This window comes from Rhinoraja longicauda, chromosome 38 (assembly GCF_053455715.1).
Source record: "Rhinoraja longicauda isolate Sanriku21f chromosome 38, sRhiLon1.1, whole genome shotgun sequence".
Classification (NCBI taxonomy): Eukaryota; Metazoa; Chordata; class Chondrichthyes; order Rajiformes; family Arhynchobatidae; genus Rhinoraja; species Rhinoraja longicauda.
The window spans coordinates 4,151,427-4,171,897 of NC_135990.1; the positions used below are offsets into that span (position 1 = coordinate 4,151,427).

At 48.9% G+C, this 20,471-nt stretch overlaps 1 protein-coding gene across 10 annotated transcripts in view; it reads right to left on the reverse strand.

Moving 5' to 3' along the window:
* The window catches only part of LOC144610988 (CUGBP Elav-like family member 4), a 588,785-nt gene that overhangs the window by 225,594 nt on the left and 342,720 nt on the right, over positions 1-20,471 (reverse strand). The window contains exon 1 of one of the 10 annotated variants that reach the window (XM_078430062.1): positions 2,109-2,195. The exons of the other annotated variants lie outside the window; for them this stretch is intronic. The gene's annotated coding sequence lies outside the window, so the exon portion shown is untranslated. Of the gene's footprint in view, positions 1-2,108; positions 2,196-20,471 lie in introns of those variants that run through there. 10 annotated transcript variants of the gene reach the window in all.

The following is a 20,471-nucleotide window of genomic DNA, read 5'->3' on the forward strand; positions in this document are numbered from 1 at the left end:
CAGGAGAGGATTATGGGCAAAACGCAGGTAAACAGGATGAGGTATTTTGGGTCAGCATGCACGAGTTGGGCCGAAGGGCCTGTCTCCATGCTATTATATGATCCTGAGGATAGACAGAACCAGGGGCCACAGTGCTATTGAGGGTGACGTTTTGGATCTTCAGATTGAAGTTATTCCAACATTTTGTGTCCATCTTTGGTATAAACCAACACCTGGAGCTGGTGCCAAACTCAAGCTCAATTCTTGCTATTGAGGGCGTGCAGCGTAGGTTTACCAGGTTAATTCCCGAATGGCGGGACTGTCATATGTTGAAAGACTGGAGCGACTAGGCTTGTATACACTGGAATTTAGAAGGATGAGAGGGGATCTTATCGAAACGTATAAGGTTATTAAGGGGTTGGACACATTAGAGGCAGGAAACATGTTCCCAATGTTGGGGGAGTCCAGAACCAGGGGCCACATTTTAAGAATAAGGGGTAGGCCATTTAGAACGGAGATGAGGAAAAACTTTTTCAGTCAGAGAGTTGTGAATCTGTGGAATTCTCTGCCTCGGAGGGCAATGGAGGCCAATTCTCTGAATGCATTCAAGAGAGAGCTGGATAGAGCTCTTAAGGATAGCGGAGTCAGGGGGTATGGGGAGAAGGCAGGAACGGGGTACTGATTCGAAGGGCCGAATGGCCTCCTCCTGCACCTATTGTCTATTGCTCAAGCTCCCTGCACAAATCTCCCCTCCCTTTGAGTCTGGGGGTCAACCCTACCTCTGGCAGAGTGTTGAGTTTAGGACATAAGGTCATAGCAGTAAAATTAGGCCATTCGGCCCATCAAGTCCACTCCGCCATTCAATCATGTCTGATCTATCTCTCCCTCCTAACCCCGTTCTCCTGCCTTCTCCCATAAACTCTGACACCCGCACTAATGAAGAATCTATCTATCTCTGCCTTAAAAATATCCACTGACTTGGCCTCCACAGCCTTCTGTGGCAAAGAATTCCACAGATTCACCACCCTCTGACCAAAGAAGTTTCTCCTCATCTCCTTCCTAAAAGAACGTCCTTTAATTCTAAGGTTGTGACCTCTAGTCCGAGACTCTCCCACCAGTGGAAACATCCTCTCCATATCCACTCTATCCAAGCCTTTCATTATTCGCTACGTTTCGAAGAGGTCCCCCCTCATTCTTCTAAACTCCAGCGAGTACAGGCCCAATGCCGACAAACGCTCACCATATGTTAACCTACTCATTCCTGGGATCGTTCTTGTAAACCTCCTTTGGAGCCAGCACATCCTCAGATATGGGCTATTCCTCACCGATAAACCAGCATCGATGTAAACTAGCATCTGCAGTTCTTTCCTACATATACTGTGTGATGCTGAGATTTCAGAGAAATCTCAGGAGTAGGCCATTCGGCCCTTCAAGCCAGCACCGCCATTCCAAATGATCATGGCCGATCATCCAAAATGAGTTCCCCGTTCCTGCTTTCTCCCCATACCCCTTGATTCCGTTAGCCCCAAGAGCTAAGTCTAACTCTCTCTTGAATACATTTCGCTGAAGAAGGGTCTCGACCTGAAACGTCACCCATTCCATCTCTCCAGAGATGCTATAAGAAAATAACTGCAGATGCTGGTACAAATCGATTTATTCACAAAATGCTGGAGTAACTCAGCGGGTCAGGCAGCATCTCGGGAGAGAAGGAATGGGTGACGTTTCGGGTCGAGACCCTTCTCCAGAGATGCTGCCTGTCTGTCCCGCTGTGTTGCTCCAGTCTATCCACTGCACATGAGTCTGTCTGTCTGTCTGTCTGTCCTGTCTGTCTGTCTGTCTGTCTGTCTGTCTGTCTGTCTGTCTGTCTGTCTGTCTGTCTGTCTGTCTGTCTGTCTGTCTGTCTGTCTGTCTGTCTGTCTGTCTCTCTCTCTCTCTCTCTCTCTCTCTCTCTCTCTCTCTCTCTCTCTCTCTCTCTCTCTCTCTCTCTCTCTCTCTCTCTCTCTCTCTCTCTCTCTCTCTCTCTCTCTCTCTCTCTCTCTCTCTCTCTCTCTCTCTCTCTCTCTCTCTCTCTCTCTCTCTCTCTCTCTCTCTCTCTCTCTCTCTCTCTCTCTCTCTCTCCTCTCTCTCACCTCTTTTAATTTTCCAGCATCAGCTTTCTTTTTGCAGCCCACGCCAGTCGTAAACGCTGCCGTTGAAAGGAGAAGCAGCTTTATTAACTGCCGAACCGCTGGCCTGTTTTTACGAGCAGATAAAACCATCTTCATTCTGGCCGCTAATTAACATCAGCCCCTCAGCCTGAGAGCTCCATCGGGGGTGAGTGAACTGAAACCTAATTAACGGCTGCTCACGGCTGTGGGGGAGAGCACTGGCAATTATCCCTGTGTCGCGATACATCCAGGAGTCCAGACGCCACTCTCCACTCTACACGTGGTAACGGGGGAATGAATATAAACCAAACCCAGACCATGTACTCAGGATACACTCAAAGGTGAGCCATCTGCCCCATTCCTGATCAAGGTGCCGGACATAGAAAACATAGCAACATAGACAATAGGTGCAGGAGGAGGCCATTCAGCCCTTCGAGCCGGCACCGCCATTCGTTGTGATCATGGCTGATCATCACAATCAGTAACCCGTGCCTGCCTTCTCCCCATATCCCTTGATTCCGCTAGCCCCGAGAGCTCTATCTAGCTCGAAGTTGCTGGCTTATCGCTGCAGAGACCCAGATTGGTATGATTGGTGTCAAGAGAGCTTGACGTCGGGAAGCCAAAGGGGCCCATTTCATGCTGTCTGACTGCACCTCCCTCAACCCCCTGATCTGCAAATATTTATCAGACTTTCAGTTACAGCCCAGATCATTGCTACTGCTCATCTTCCTCCTGACAGAGGGAGAGATAGAGGAGAGGAGAAAGGAGAGGAGAAAGGAGAGGGAGGGAGAGGGAGAGGAGAGGGAGAGGGAGAGGGAGAGGGAGAGGGAGAGGGAGAGGGAGAGGGAGAGGGAGAGGGAGAGGGAGAGGGAGAGGAGAGGGAGAGGGAGAGGGAGAGGGAGAGGGAGAGGGAGAGGGAGAGGGAGAGGGAGAGGGAGAGGGAGAGGGAGAGGGAGAGGAGAGGGAGAGGGAGAGGGAGAGGGAGAGGGAGAGGGAGAGGGAGAGGGAGAGGAGAGGGAGTGGGAGAGGGAGGGAGAGAGGGAGAGGGAGAGGGGAGAGGGGAGAGGGGAGAGGGAGAGGGAGAGGGCGAGAAGATGGAAAGAGATGGAGAGCTTATCTGATCAGCGCCAGATGGCTAAGTAGCAGACTTTGCTGGTTTAATTAGTGCCCACCTGTAATGTTGACACACAGTTGTCACAGGATACAAAGCACTTGCCTCCTGTTGGCCCCAGACCAGCAAAGACCGTCGCCACACTGCAGCAGCGGAGACCTGAGTGAACCCAACGGGAACACCAGGACAACACAGCCCAGACCACCGACCACTCCCTCACAGTGCAGCGCCAGTGGTGGCTCAGGGCGGAGAGGAGGAGATCATCATCAGACCACGTGGAGATGCTGGTACACACCGAAGGTAGACACACAACGCTGGAGTAACTCAGCGGGTCAGGCAGCACCTCTGGAGAGAAGGAATGGGTGACGTTTCTCGTGTATTGTCCAGGATGCTCTGCTTCCCTGGACAATACAGCTCACCCCCTCCCTCGGTGACACTCTGGTCAACCTGAGGAGCACCTTCAGCAACAGACTGGTCCCACCAAGATGCAGCACAGAACGAACGCCACAGGAGATCCTTATTCCCTGTGGCTATCAAACGGTACTACTCCTCCCCCTTCTGTCGTGGGCAGGGGTTGCCAACTATCTCACTCCCAAAATAAGGGACAAGGTGACGTCACCGCCCCGTGCCCCTTGACCTCACCCAGCCAGCGGCCACGTGCTCGCGCTCCACCAATGGCGGCCCACCCGCAACCTCCATAAGGTGGTGCCGGGCCTCCCGGGCCTACACTGTCTGGATCTACACTGTCGGGCCTACAGTATCTGGACCCACAGTGTCCGGGCCTACACTGTCCAGACCTACGGTGTCTGGACCTACACTCTCCGGACCGACGGTGTCTGGGCCTACACTGTCTGGATCTACACTGTCCGGGCCTTCAGTATCCGGGCCTAAAGTGTCCGGGCCTACAGTGTCGGGCCTACAGTGTCTGGGGCCTACAGTGTCCGGGCCTAAAGTATCCAGGCCTACGGTGTCCGGGCCTACGGTGTCTGGGCCTACGGTGTCCGGGCCTATGTTGTCCGAGCCTACACTGTCTGGATCTACACTGTCCGGGCCTACAGTATCCGGACCTATGGTGTCCGGGCCTACAGTGTCCGGGCCTACAGTGTCCGGGCCTACAGTGTCCGGGCCTACAGTGTCCGGGCCTACAGTGTCCGGGCCTACAGTGTCCGGGCCTACAGTGTCCGGGCCTACAGTGTCCGGGCCTACAGTGCTCCCCAGGCCTACTACGGGACAAGGGCGGTCCCGTACGGGACAAACCAATTTAGCCCAAAATACGGGATGTCCCGGCTAATACGGGACGGTTGGCAACGCTAGCCGTGGGGTAGACTGAGACTGACTACCCCCCCCTCCCTCACCAATCCTTTCCAGTCATCACTTTAATTTCATGTTTGACGTATTTTGTGTTTTTATGACTGTTGGCAGATGAATTTCCCTCGTGGGATGAATACATTTCTATCGTGTCGATTCGTATCGTACCGAGCGAGGCACAGTGAAAAGCCTTTGCGTTGCGTGCCATCCAGTCTGCGGAAAGACAACACACGGTCACAATGGAGCCGTTTACAGTGTGTAGATGAACAGGTGCTCTGAGCAGGAGCACGTGACTTACTCAATCACTTCTTAAATCACCGGGATTTGAAGCCCTGATTAACAAAATTTAATTATATTAGTTCATCGTGGCTCAAGCTCATTGAAAGTTAATTCATTTTTCGACTCAGCAGCTGTGTGCTTGAAAGGCTCCCTGGTGCGTACTCGAGGAGACCGTGTCCACAAATACAGCTGCTTCCCGGCATAAAATTTCAAAGCCTTGGATGAGAAGCAAGAAGTATTTATTAGCGAGTAACTGGGCGAGATCTTGGATTGTTTTGGATCCAGTGTTACAGGAGCTCTTGTTTACAATCCATCTGTTTAGTTGAGTTTGGAGACACAGCGCGGAAACAGGCCCTTCGGCCCACCGGGTCCGCGCCGACCAGCGATCCCCGAACACTAACACTATCCTACACCCACCAGGGGCAATATTTACATTTGCCCAGCCAATTAACCTACAAACCCCACACGTCTTTGGAGTGTGGGAGGAGGCCGAAGATCTCGGAGAAACCTCACGCAGATCACGGGGAGAACGTACAAACTCCATACAGACGGCGCCCGTGGTCGGGATCGAACCCGGGTCTCCGGCGCTGCATTCGCTGTAAGGCAGCAACTCTACCGCTGTGCCACCGTTCTTCCAACTTCACCCAATCTATCTGCTCGACTCAAGGTGTTTTCTCGCCTAATGTAGTCTCGAAGAAAGTGTGTATGACAACGTGGACCGTAGAAACAGTACAGCAGTGGAATAGGACAGGCAGCATCTCTGGAGAGAAGGAATGGGTGACGTTTCAGGTCGAGACCCTTCTACCTGACCCAATAGACAATAGGTGCAGGAGGAGGCCATTCGGCCCTTCGAGCCAGCACCACCATTCAATGTGATCATGGCTGATCATTCTCAATCAGTACCCCGTTCCTGCCTTCTCCCCATACCCCCTGACTCCGCTATCCTTAAGACCCAAATCTTCACCCATTCCTTCTCTCCTGAGATGCTGCCTGACCCGTTGAGTTACTCGATTTGTACCAGCATCTGCAGTTATTTGCCTACTCTATGTCTGGTTATCAATTTCAAATTTATCATTGAATGGCTAAGGTACAGAAGTCCATTTGGCCCATCAAGGCTATGCCTGCTCCCTGGAGACTGCACAGGTCAGTCCTGTTGCACCAGTTGTTTCCCCACTGCCCCATCTCAAAACTAAACTAAACTTAAACACACAATCAATATCTGTAATGAACAGAGTAGATTTTCTGGAAAGATGGAACAAGAATATCTCAGCCCTCCCACTGAAGCACCTATTTAAAGGCTCTCCACTCTAAAGATTGTCATTTACTAGTTTAGAGATACAGCTTGGAAACAGACCCTTTGTCTCATCAAGTCCAAGCCACCATTCACCCATTTACATTATTTCTACATTATCCCACTTTCATAAGTCATAAGATCATAAGTATAAGAAAATAACTGCAGATGCTGGTACAAATCAAAGGTATTTATTCACAAAATGCTGGAGTAACTCAGCAGGTCAGGCAGCATCTCAGGAGAGAAGGAATGGGTGACGTTTCGGGTCAAGACCTTTCTTCAGACTGAAGAAGGGTCTCGACCCGAAATGTCACCCATTCCTTCTCTCCTGAGATGCTGCCTGACCTGCTGAGTTACTCCAGCATTTTGTGAATAAATAAGATCATAAGTGATAGGAGAAGAATTAGGCCATTCGGCCCATCAAGTCTACGCCATTCAGTCATGGCCGATCTATCTCTCCCTCCTAACCCCATTCTCCTGCCTTCTCCCCATAACCCCTGACACCCGCACTAATCAAGAATCTATCTATCTCTGCCTTAAAAATATCCACTGACTTGGCCTCCACAGCCTTCTGCGGCAAAGAATTCCACAAACTCACCAACCTCTGACTAAAATTTAGTTTAGATGCAAAATGCTGGAGTATCTCAGCGGGACAGGCAGCATCTCCGGAGAGAAGGAATGGGTGACGTTTTGGGTCGAGACCCTTCTTCAGATTGCTGTCAGGGGGGAGGGAGATACATAGATAAGGAAGTGCAAGGTGTGAAAACAGGACAATGGGAATGGAGATCAAGGACAATGTGGAATAGATCACTGTTAGCTGGGAGAAGGTGACAATGAAGCAAACAGAGATAAAATGTAGTAGGACTGGACTGGTCTGGGAACTGGGAAGGAGAAGGAATGGAGAGAGAGGGAAAGCAAGGGTTAGTTTAGTTTAGTTTAAACATAGAAACATAGAAAATAGGTGCAGGAGGAGGCCATTTGGCCCTTCGAGCCTGCACCGCCATTCATTGTGATGGTGTAGAAAAATAACTGTGGATGCTGGTACAATTGATACCTTCATTGTGATCATGGCTGATCATCCACAATCAGTAATCCGTGCCTGCCTTCTCCCCATATCCCTTGATTCCACTAGCCCCTAGAGCTCTATCTAACTCTCTTTTAAATTCATCCAGTGAATTGGCCTCCACTGCCCTCTGTGGCAGAAAATTCCACAAATTCACAACTCTCTGGGTGAAAAAGTTTTTTCTCACGTCAGTTTTAAATGGCCTCCCCTTTATTCGTAGACTGTGTGTGGCCCCCTGGTTCTGGACTCCCCCAACATTGGGAACATTTTTCCTGCATCTAGCTTGTCCAGTCCTTTTATAATTTTATACTTCTTGAGAAGATCCCCTCTCATCCTTCTAAACTCCAGTGAACACAAGCCAAGTCTTTCCAAATCTTTCCTCGTACGACAGTCCCGCCATCCCAGAGATTAACCTCGTGAACCTACGCTGCACTGCCTCAATAGCAAGGACATCCTTCCTCAAATCAGGGGACCAAAACTGCACACAATACTCCAGATGTGGTCTTACCAGGACCCAAAACAGCTGCAGAGGGACCTCTTTGCTCCTATGGTATCACAAAATGCTGGAGTAACTCAGCGGGTCAGGTAGCATCTCTGGAGAGAAGGAATGGGTGGTGAGACCCTTCTTCAGACTGATGTTGGGGGGGGGCGAGACACTCCTACACTCAAATCCTCTCGTTATGCAGGCCAACATGCCATTAGTTTAGTTTGGTTTCGTTATATAATGCTGACGACCCGTGAACACTCTTAGAACTGTAGCCATGTACCTTCACGTACCTGCGCAGTGCACATCTGATAAAGCATTGCAGGATGATCAGGGATTAATGGGAAGCAAGTCCATAAATGCGAAGATGCAGCCACTTAACTGCGGCAATGTGTTGCACAGCAGCTGTTTGGGTTAACTGTTAACTAAGGAACCAGATGGTACCAGCAATCAATTTAACTGCCTCGCTTAGGCAAATCCCCAAACTGACTGTGTTTTATTTCCCCTCTACCGTCAACTCCGCTCGAAGGGTCTCGGCGCTTCCAGTCCGAGCGGCGGACAGGTTGGGGGCTCTAATCCAGGCAAGGAGACTCGGCCGGGGAGGCCGAAGTCGGGGAGAGACATAGTAGTGGGTGACTCCATTGTCCGAGGTACGGACAGTAGATTCTGTGGCGGCAGGCGGGACTCGAGGATGGCCTGTTGCCTCCCTGGTGCCAGGATTCAAGACATCACGGAACATCCTAGCGAGGGAAGGCGATCAACCGGAAGTAGTTGCGCACGTGGGCACGAACGACGTCGGGAGGAAGAGGAAGGAGATATTGCAACGTGCGTTTTGAGAGTTAGGAAGAAGACTGAGAAGTAGGACGTCGAAGGTGGTTGTCTCTGGACTGCTACCTGTACCTCGTGCTGGTGAGGGCAGGAACAGAGAGATCAGGGATATGAATGTATGGCTGAGGGGCTGATGCAGGGAGCAGGGGTTTAGATTTCTAGGCCACTTTTTCAGTCAGAGAGTTGTGAATCTGTGGAATTCTCTGCCTCAGAAGGCAGTGGAGGCCAATTCTCTGAATGCATTCAAGAGAGAGCTAGATAGAGCTCTTAAGGTTAGTGGAGTCAGGGGGTATGGGCAGAAGGCAGGAACGGGGTACTGATTGAGAATGATCAGCCATGATCACATTGAATGGTGGTGCTGGCTCGAAGGGCCGAATGGCCTCCTCCTGCACCTATTGTCTATTGTCTATTGCTCAAGCTCCCTGTACAAATCTCCCCTCCCTTTGAGTCTGAGGTCAACCCTACCTCTGGCAGAATGTTGAGTTTAGTTTGGTGAATAAGGACATAAGGTCATAGCAGCAGAATTAGGCCATTCGACCCATTAAGTCTACTGCACCATTCAATCATGGCTGATCTATCTCTCCCTCCTAACCCCATTCTCCTGCCTTCTCCCCACAACCCCTGACACCCATACCAGTCAAGAATCTATCTATCTCTGCCTTAAAAATATCCACTGACTTGGCCTCCACAGCCTTCTGTGGCAAAGAATTCCACAGATTCACCACCCTCTGACTAAAGTTTAATATAGTTTAGAGATACAGCATGGAAACAGGCCCTTCGGCCCACCAAGACCACGCCGACCAGCGATCCCCGCACACCACACCAACACCAAGGACAATTTACAATTATACCAAGCCAATTAACATATAAACCTGTAAGTCTTTGGAGTGTGGGAGGAAACCAGAGCACCCGGAGAAAACCCACGCAGGTCATGGGGAGAAAACGTACAAACTCCGTACAGACAGCACCCGTGGTCAGGATCGAACCCGGGTCTCTGGCGCAGTGAGGCATTAACAAATAAAAAGATAGTTGTGTCTTTGAATGGAGGTGAGGGGCGATTTCTTTAGCCAGTCGGTGGTGAATCTGTGGAATTCATTACCACAGACAGCGGTGGATGGAAAGACATTGGGCATTTTGAAAGCGGATATTGATAGCTACTTGATTAGTGAGGGGGGAAAGTTTACGGGGAGAAGGCAGGAGAATGGGGTTGAGAGGGAAAGATAGCTCAGCCACGATTGACTGGCGGGTCAGACTCAATGGGCCGAATGGCCTAATTCTGCTCCTACGTCTAATGGTTCTGTAAACATACACACATTTGTACGCCCGCACACACAAGTACAACACAAACACGTGTACAGGCACACAACACCAAATGCATACAGATAGACCATGTCACAACAGGTAGTGTATGAAAATAACTGCAGATGCTGGTACAAATTGAAGGTGTTTATTCACAAAATGCTGGAGTAACTCAGCGGGGCAGGCAGCATCTCAGGAGAGAAGGAATGGGTGACGTTTCGGGTCTGAAGAAGGGTCTCGACCCGAAACGTCGCCCATTCCTTCTCTCCTGAGATGCTGCCTGACCTGCTGAGTTCCTCCAGCATTTTGTGAATAAAGACCGTGTCACAACAGTGTACATACAACATGTGTACATCTGCATGCATACAGATGCAAAAGCATGTCACACGCACACGCACACGCATGCACACATACTGGCACCAAACACATATACATGTTCACATACATACCTAAAACCGAGGTACAAGCACTAACACTGGCTCACACACAATGAATGTTGTGAATTTATGCAGCGACTTTATGCTCAAGTTCAATTCTTTCTGAGCTTGGTAGATTTCCAACCAATCTCAAATTGTAAGTAAGATCCAAGATCGGCTCCCATAACATTCTGTATATATTGGAACTGATGGATTTCAATTTATATTTTACCTAGAGCAAAAACACTCAGCCAGCCTTGCAAGAAGTTCAATTAAATTGGTGCGGATGTAAACATTACAATTGCAGAGCTGTGTGGAGACTTTCAAACAGAGAGGATCGGGTGAACGGAGTGCCTTGAAATGTGGAGAATGTGCCTGATCAGAAGTTAGTGGTGTGAACATTGATGTGTCTAATCTCAAGTTGCTCCTGCATTCCCTCTCCCCAACTCTAGTCATTGTACCAGTTCCATAGTTCCGCATACTTGTATCCCTCTTCCCCAACCAACAATGGGCCATTGTGGGGTCCACCTGGGGTTGCCAACTGTCCCGTATTAGCCGGGACATCCCGTATATTGGGCTAAATTGGTTTGTGTCGTATGGGACTGCTCTTGTTCTGTATTAGCTGTAGGCTCGGGGGCCGCTGTAGGCCCGGACATAGTAGGCCCGGAGGCCCGGGCGCCACCTAATGGAGGTTGCGTAGCAACCCGCCTCCCGGCCCAGGCGGCCGCCATTGGTGGAGCGGGAGCAGTTGGCCGCTGGCTGAGTGAGGTCACGTGAGGTCACCTTGTCCCGTATTTGGGAGTGAGGAAGTTGGCAACCCTAGCTTCACCCTTCCAGAGGTCATCTGTTTCCAGCCCTGATTTGTTCTGACTTTTTCTCGCCTCCAGATGATTGTCCGATAAAGAACAAGCCAGCCCTCCAGCGCTGAGTGCAATACCCTGCAGGTTACGGCTCCTCGATTGGGCAGCTCAGTGGCACAGCTGGTAGCACCACAGCCTCACAGCGCCAGAGACCTGGGTTCAATCACGACCCCGGGTGCTGCCTGTGCGGAGTTTGCACGTTCCCCTTAGTTTCCTCAGGGTGCTCCGGTTTCTTCCCACATCCTGAAGATGTGTAGGTGCGCTGGTGAATAGACAATAGACAATAGGAATATGCAGGAGCAGGCCATTCGGCCCTTCGAGCCAGCACCGCCATTCAATAGACAATAGGTGCAGGAGGAGGCCATTCGGCCCTTCGAGCCAGCACTGCCATTCAATGTGATCTTGGCTGATCATTCTCAATCAGTACCCCGTTCCTGCCTTCTCCCCATACCCCCTGACTCCACTATCATTAAGAGCTCTATCTAGCTCTCTCTTGAATGCATTCAGAGAATTGGCCTCCACTGCCTTCTGAAGCAGTGAATTCCACAGATTTACAACTCTCTGACTGAAAATGTTTTTCCTCATCTCCGTTCTAAATGGCCCACCCCTTATTCTTAAACTGTGGCCCCTGGTTCTGAACTCCCCCAACATTGGGAACATGGTTTCCTGCCTCTAACGTGACCAACCCCTGAAATTGCCCCTTTGTAAATAGTCCCCAGTATGTAGCAGGTGGATGAGGAAAGTGGGGTCACGTAGAACTAGTGATCGCTGGTCAGGGTGGACTCGGTGGGCCGAAGGGCCTGTTTCCACGCTGTATCTCTAAACTAGTAAATGACAATCTTTAAAGAGTGGAGAGAGTTTAAATGGGCAATTTAATTCTTGTTCCACCCTTTTGGCGGGACTGTCGTATGTTGAAAGGCTGGAGCGATTGGGCTTGTATACACTGGAATTTAGAAGGATGAGGGGGGATCTTATTGAAACATATAAGATAATTAGGGGATTGGACACATTAGAGGCAGGATAACATGTTCCCAATGTTGGGGGAGTCCAGAACAAGGGGCCACAGTTTAAGAATAAGGGGTAGGCCATTTAGAACGGAGATGAGGAAGAACTTTTTCAGTCAGAGAGTGGTGAAGGTGTGGAATTCTCTGCCTCAGAAGGCAGTGGAGGCCAGTTCGTTGGATGCTTTCAAGAGAGAGCTGGATAGAGCTCTTAAGGATAGCGGAGTGAGGGGGTATGGGGAGAAGGCAGGAACGGGGTACTGATTGAGAGTGATCAGCCATGATCGCATTGAATGGCGGTGCTGGCTCGAAGGGCTGAATGGCCTACTCCTGCACCTATTGTCTATTGTCTATTGTTTTCAGAAAATTTTACTCAGTTCATTACAGATATTGATTGTGTGTTTAAGACAGGACAGAAAGCTGAGCCCAAAGATAATAGAGCAGAGCAAGATAGACCACTCGACCCTAAAAACCGTAGTAGGTCGCGGCGCCATTTTAGTAGGCAGAAACTTGCAGAAACATTTTAAAGAAAAATAACAAAAATCTGTGAATTGATAGATGAGATATATTCTGCATTTTAACGGTATCATCACCCATACTGTTCCCCCAAAACACTGAGTACACTGCGAGAGGCGGGGTTTGCTTACTAAAATGGCGGACGTTACGCTCCTTTGCGTACTACACTTCAGTATAGGCGATTCCAACAGAGTGGTTCATCTTGCTCCTCTAGTATCTTTGGCTGAACCAGACACCTTTATTCCAGAAGCCCCTTTTACCTACATTCTCACCAATCACAACCAGTGTGCAGATAAGGCCAATTAGTGCGTCTGAACAAAGAGGAAGGTGATTGAACTTTATTACCTTGCATCACAGTGAGGAATGTGGAATCCGCTCTGGTGGATGTTTATCTTATAGAGACATACAAAATTATAAAAGGAATGGACTAGCTAGATGCAGGAAAGATGTTCCCAATGTTGGGGGAGTCCAGAACCAGGGGCCACATACAGTCTAAGAATAAAGGGGAGGCCGTTTAAAACTTAGGTGAGAAGGAACTTTTTCGCCCAGAGAGTTGTGAATTTGTGGAATTCTCTGCCACAGAGGGCAGTGGGGGCCAAATCACTGGATAAATTTAAGAGAGAGTTCGATGGAGCTCTGGGGGCTAGTGGAATCAAGGGATATGGGGAGAAGTTGGGCACAGGTTATTGATTGTGGATGATCAGCCATGATCACAATGAATGGTGGTGCTGGCTCGAAGGGCTGAATGGCCTCCTCCTGCACCTATTTTCTCTGTTTCTATGTTAGATTTTATTTTATGTGGCTGTGTGCCTTGTTGCTTTTCACTTAGTATGGCTGTGTGCTAACTCAAATTTCACCGTACCTTAATTGGTACATGTGGCAATAAATTGATCTTGAAATCTTGAGTTGTTATTGAGCTCTTGTGGCTGGAACTTCTCGTGTGGTCGGTGTGGACTCGGTGGACTGAGGGCCTGTTTCCATGCTGTATCTTGAAAGTCCAAAGGCAAAGTCTAAACCTCTCTGGGATGTTCCTTACAGTTTAGTTTAGTTTAGAGATGGGGCTATAGGGGAAAGATCTGGGTAACAGGACTGACCTGTACAGTCTCTCAGGGGTAGGCTTGGGCTTGATGGGCCAAATGGACTTCTGTTCCTTAGCCATTCAATGATGTAATGAAATTTATAATGAGTCATAGAGTGATATAGCATGGAAACAGGCCCTTCAGGTACAGGCTTGATGGTTGGTGCAGAATCGGTGGGCCGAATGGCCTGTTTCCATGCTATCATTCCAATGATACACATCCAAGCACAGTTTAAATGTGGTGAAGGCTTCTGGCTTCAGCTACTGAGTGCCAGACAACTTGTGGATGAAAAAAATGTCCTCACCTCCCCACCCGCCTGTAAAATTTAGTTTAGAGATACAGCGTGGAAACAGGCCCTTCGGCCCATCGAGTCCACGCCGACCAGCGATCACCCCGTACGCTAGTTGTACCTGACATGATTTGGACGAGGGAATTGAATGCAACATCTCCAAGTTTGCGGATGACACGAAGCTGGGGGGCAGTGTTAGCTGTGAGGAGGATGCTAGGAGGCTGCAAGGTGACTTGGATAGGTTAGGTGAGTGGGCAAATGCATGACAGATGCAGTATAATGTGGATAAATGTGTGGTTATCCACTTTGGTGGCAAGAACAGGAAAGCAGACTATTACCTGAATGGTGGCCGATTAGGAAAAGGGGAGATGCAACGAGACCTGGGTATCGTGGTACACCAGTCATTGAAAGTAGGCATGCAGGTGCAGCAGGCAGTGAAGAAAGCAAATGGTATGTTGGCATTCATAGCGAGGGGATTTGAGTATAGGAGCAGGGAGGTTCTGCTGCAGTTGTACAGGGCATTGGTGAGACCACACCTGGAGTATTGCGTACAGTTTTGGTCTCCTAATGTGAGGAAAGACATTCTTGCCATAGAGGGAGTACAGAGAAGGTTCACCAGATTGATTCCTGGGATGGCAGGACTATGAAGAAAGACTGGATAGACTCGGCTTGTACTCGCTGGAATTTAGAAGATTGAGGGGGGATCTTATAGAAACTTACAAAATTCTTAAGGGGTTGGACAGGCTAGATGCAGGAAGATTGTTCCCGATGTTGGGGAAGTCCAGAACAAGGGGTCACAGTTTAATGATAAGGGGGAAGTCTTTTAGGACCGAGATGAGAACGTTTTTTTTCACACAGAGAGTGGTGAATCTGTGGAATTCTCTGCCACAGAAGGTAGTTGAGGCCAGTTCATTGGCTATATTTAAGAGGGAGTTAGATGTGGCCCTTGTGGCTAAAGGGATCAGGGGGTATGGAGAGAAGGCAGGTACGGGATACTGAGTTGGATGATCAGCCATGATCATATTGAATGGCGGTGCAGGCTCGAAGGGCCGAATGGCCTACTCCTGCACCTATTTTCTATGTTTCTATTTACCCAATAGACAATTTACCGAAGCCAATTAACCTACAAACCTGCACGACTTTGGAATGTGGGAGGAAACCGGAGTGTGTGGACTCGGCAGGTCTGAGGGCCTGTTTCCACGCTGAATCTCGAAAGTCTAAAGGCAAAGTCTAGACCTCGCTGTGATGTTCCTTCCAGCTTGCCTTCTCCTCTGAAATACATGAGTTAGTCCCACCATAAAAGCAATTGCAAAGGATTTACCGATACTTGCACAAATGCTATGCTGTGCCGTGAGTTATTTATCCGCCAGAATTGGCGTGTGGAACGTTACATGTTCCAAATGTTAAAAAAACCCTCCTGTTGCACGCAGAAGATACAACTAGTTCTTGGGGCACAGGACCTAAAGAACTAAGGTGGACACAAAATGCTGGAGTAACTCAGCAGGTCAGGCAGCATCTCGGGAGAGAAGGAATGGGTGACGTTTCGGGTCGAGACCCTTCTTCAGACTGATGTCAGGGGAGGGGGCGTTTCCGAGATACAGCAGTCATTCTTAACTGGCCCTGGAAAATCAACCGGAACACTATATTATTTTAACATCCGCCTGAAGAAGGGTCTCGACCCGAAACGCCACCCATTCCTTCTCTCCCGAGATGCTGCCTGTCCCGCTGAGTTACTCCGGCATTTTGTGTCTACCTTCGATTTAAACCAGCATCTGCAGTTTTGTCCCTACAAATAAAGAACCAAGGTAAATCAGAATTAGGTCATTTAGGGGAACAATCAGAGGCTTGTGTGTGGGGATCGCTGGTTGTACCGGAGGGGGTAGGCCATTTAGAACGGAGATGAGGAAGAACTTTTTCAGTCAGAGAGTGGTGAAGGTGTGGAATTCTCTGCCTCAGAAGGCAGTGGAGGCCAGTTCGTTGGATGCTTTCAAGAGAGAGCTGGATAGAGCTCTTAAGGATAGCGGAGTGAGGGGGTATGGGGAGAAGGCAGGAACGGGGTACTGATTGAGAGTGATCAGCCATGATCACATTGAATGGCGGTGCTGGCTCGAAGGGCTGAATGGCCTCCTCCTGCACCTATTGTCTATTGTCTATTGACTCGGTGGCCTAAAGGGCCTAATTTATAAACTAAACTAAACTAGTTTTTGCACCAAGAGTGGTGAATAATTGGAATTTGCTTCACCCAAACTCTTGGGGGGAAATTGGACTGTGTTGGTGAATAGTTTTAAGTAAAGATACAAAGCAAAATGCAGTTAAATATGTGGAGGGTCAGACCAGGCATTGAGTGTCAAAGTGGGCTAGTCTATTTCTGAGACTTGAGGGGCTGAATGGTCCACTGCATGCTCGTAAAAAAGCACCCTATCAAGATACATCAAGATATATCAGTCTGAAGAAGGGTCTCGACCCGAAACGTCACCCATTCCTTCTCTCCCGAGATGCTGCCTGACCTGCTGAGTTACTCCAGCATTTTGTGAATAAATCGATTTGTACCAGCATCTGCAGTTATTTTCTTATACTATCAAGATACATCGCAGCTTGGTCAAAAGGTCATAATGAATAGTAGAAATAGGCCATTTGGCCCATCACCTACTCCGCTATTCAAAATAGATCGTGGCTGGTCTATCTCTCCCTCCGAACCCCATTCTCCTGCCTTCTCCCCATAACCCCTGACACCCGTACTAATCAAGACTCTATCTATCTCTGCCTTAAAAATATCGAGGGCGGCACGGTAGCGCAGCGGTAGAGTTGCTGCTTTACAGCGAATGCAGCGCCGGAGACTCAGGTTCGATCCTGACTACGGGTGCTGCACTGTAAGGAGTTTGTTCGTTCTCCCCGTGACCTGCGTGGGTTTTCTCCGAGATCTTCGGTTTCCTCCCACACTCCAAAGACGTACAGGTATGTAGGTTAATTGGCTGGGTAAATGTAAAAATTGTCCCTAGTGGGTGTAGGATAGTGTTAATGTGCGGGGATCACTGGGCGGCACGGACTTGGAGGGCCGAAAAGGCCTGTTTCCGGCTGTATGTATATGATATGATATGATATGATATGATATGATATGATATATGATCCACTGACTTGGCCTCCACACCGTCAGTGGAAAGACAATACATGATTACAATCGATCCATTTACAGTGTACATGATAAGGGAATAAGGTTTAGTGCAAGGTAAAGCCAGCAAAGTCCGATCAAGGATAGTCCGAGGGTCACCAATGAGGCAGATAGCACACAAACAAAAGACTTTTCACTGTATTTCAGTACACGTGACAATAATAAGCCAACGCCAATATTAATTAGGGTCCCTGAACCTCTCTAATCTCCCAGTTGCCGGATTCTTTAATTCCCCTTCCCATTCCCACACAGACCTTTCTGTCTTCGGTCTCCTCCATTGTCAGAGTGAGGCTAAACGCAAATTGGAGGAACAGCATCTCATATTTCGCTTGGGCAGCTTACAACCCAGTGGTATGAACTTGATTTCTCTCACTTCAGGTAGCCCCGGCATTCCCTCTCTCTCCACCCCTCCCCCTCCCAAGTCGCACCAGCTTCTCGTTCTCACCCAACAAACAGTTTACAACGGCCCGTTTCCTTTATCATCGTTACTTTTTTGCAGATCTTTCATTCATTGTTCTTTATCTCTCCAGATCACCGTCTATATCTCTCGTTTCCCTTATCCCTGACCAGTCTGAGGAAGGGTCTCGACCCGAAACGTCACCTATTCCATCTCTCCAGAGATGCTGCCTGTCCCGCTGAGTTACTCCAGCTTTTTGTGTCTATCGTCGGTTTAAACCAGCATCTGCAGTTTATTATTTAGTTTAGTTTAGTTTAGAGATACAGCGCGGAAAGAGGCCCTTCGGCCCACCGGGTCCGCGCCTACCACCAATCCCCGCACACTAACACTATCCTACACACACTAGGGACAATTTTGTTTTACATTTACCAAGCCAATTAACCTACAAACCTGGACGTCTTTGGAGTGTGGCAGGAACCAGGGTGGCACGGTGGCGCAGCGGTAGAGTTGCTGCTTTACAGCAAATGCAGCGCCGGAGACTCAGGTTCGATCCTGACTACGGGCGCCGTCTGTTCGGAGTTTGCACGTTCTCCCCGTGACCTACGTGGGTTTTCTCCGAGATCTTCGGTTTCCTCCCACACTCCAAAGACGTGCAGGTGTGTAGGTTAATTGACTGGGTAAATGTAAAATTTGTCCCGAGTGGGTGTGGGATAGTGTTAGTGTGCGGGGATCGCAGGTCGGCGCGGACTCGGTGGGCCGAAGGGCCTGTTTCCGCGCTGTATCTCTAAATCTAAAAAAATCTTTTAAAAAACCCGGAGATCTCGGACAAAACCCACGCAGGTCACGGGGAGAACGTACAAACTCCATACAGACAGCACCCGTAGTCGGGATCGAACCCAGATCTCCGGCGCTGCATTCGCTGTAAGGCAGCAACTCTACCGCTGCACCACCATTCCTTCCTACCCAATTAGGACTGGTCATGGTGGGTATCGAACCAGCAACAGCACAGTCATCTGCCCTGCCATTCTCTCCACTATATGTTACAGTTGTACAGGGCCTTGGTGAGACCGCACCTGGAGTATTGTGTGCAGCTTTGGTCTCCTAATCTGAGGAAAGACGTTCTTGCCTTAGAGGGAGTACAGAGAAGGTTCACCAGATTGATCCCTGGGATGGCAGGACTTTCGTATGAAGAAAGACTGGATAGACTAGGCTTATACTCGCTGAAATTTAGAAGACTGAGGGGGGATCTTATAGAAACATATAAAATTCTTAAGGGGTTGGAGAGGCTAGATGCGGGAAGATTGTTCCCGATGTTGGGGGAGTCCAGAACCAGGGGTCACAGCTTAAGGGTAAGGAGGAAGTCTTTTAGTACCGAGATGAGAAAACATTTTTTCACACAGAGAGTGGTGAGTCTGTGGAATTCTCTGCCACAGAAGGTAGTTGAGGCCAGTTCATTGGCTATATTTAAAAGGAGTTAGATGTGGCCCTTGTGGCTAAAGGGATCAGGGGGTATGGAGAGAAGGCAGGTACAGGTTACTGAGCTGGATGATCAGCCATGATCATATTGAATGGCGGTGCAGGCTCGAAGGGCCGAATGGCCTACTCCTGCACCTATTTTCTATGTTTCTATGTTTCAATGGAACATAAAAGGAACAGCATCAAGAACTGCCAATGAAAATATTGGCGCAAGGAACTCTCTTAAGAATCTTTTCAACTTTTCCGGTTCAGTACATGACACATTTTCAAATCTTCGGCTCCTTGGGGCAGTAAACAAAAAAGGAATCTCGTGTTCTTTGAAGAATCTTTTGCAAACAATGCTCGTGGAGAACAGTTTGAAATCAGCAAAGCGAGCTACAGGAATGGAGCAGTCCCTTCCATCTCAAATGTGTCAAAGCACTTCATACACATTGACGTGATCAATGGGAGACTAAGGCATAGGAGGATGTTCCTCCAATGTTAGAAGTTGGTAAATATATGATCACAGTTGATGGAATTTAATACACAGAATTGTGAGGTGTTGCAATTTGGGGAAGTCTAACATGGGCATGACCTACACGGAGAATAGTAAGCTCTGTGGAGTGTTTATAATCAATTAATATTTTTAGCAGACTTAGTAAAGTTAAATATCCTGTTACCTGAATGTCTGCTAACAAAACTGTGCAATAGACAATAGGTGCAGGAGGAGGCCATTCGGCCCTTCGAGCCTGTACGCACCGCCATTCAATGTGATCATGGCTGATCATTCTCAATCAGTACCCCGTTCCTGCCTTCTCCCCATACCCCCTGACTCCGCTATCCTTAAGAGCTCTATCTAGCTCTCTCTTGAATGCATGTTAAGTAACTTCCCTGAAAGTGGTGTCGCAAGTAGACAGGGAGAGTTGTGGAGCAGAGGTATCTAGGAGTGCAGGTACACGGTTCCCTGAAAGTGGTGTCACAAGTGGACAGGAAGAGTTGTAGAGCAGAGGTATCTAGGAGTGCAGGTACACAGTTCCCTGAAAGTGGTGTCGCAAGTGGACAGGGAGAGTTGTGGAGCAGAGGTATCTAGGAGTGCAGGTACACAGTTCCCTGAAAGTGGTGTCATAAGTGGACAGGAAGAGGTGTAGAGCAGAGGTATCTAGGAGTGCAGGTACACACTTCCCTGAAAGTGGTGTCACAAGTAGACAGGGAGAGTTGTAGAGCAGAGGGATCTAGGAGTGCAGGTGCATGGTTCCTTGAAGGTGGAGTCACAGGTAATTTGGGTGTTCAAAAAACATTTTCACACAAACGGTCGTGGGTGTATGGAACGAGCTGCCAGAGGAGGTAGTTGAGGCTGGGACTATCCCATCATTTAAGAAAGTTAGGCAGGTACATGGATAGGACAGGTTTAGTGGGATATGGGCCAAAGGCGGGCAGGTGGAACTAGTGTAGCTGGGACATGTTGGCCGGCTTGGGCAAATAGATCCGAAAATATGAGAT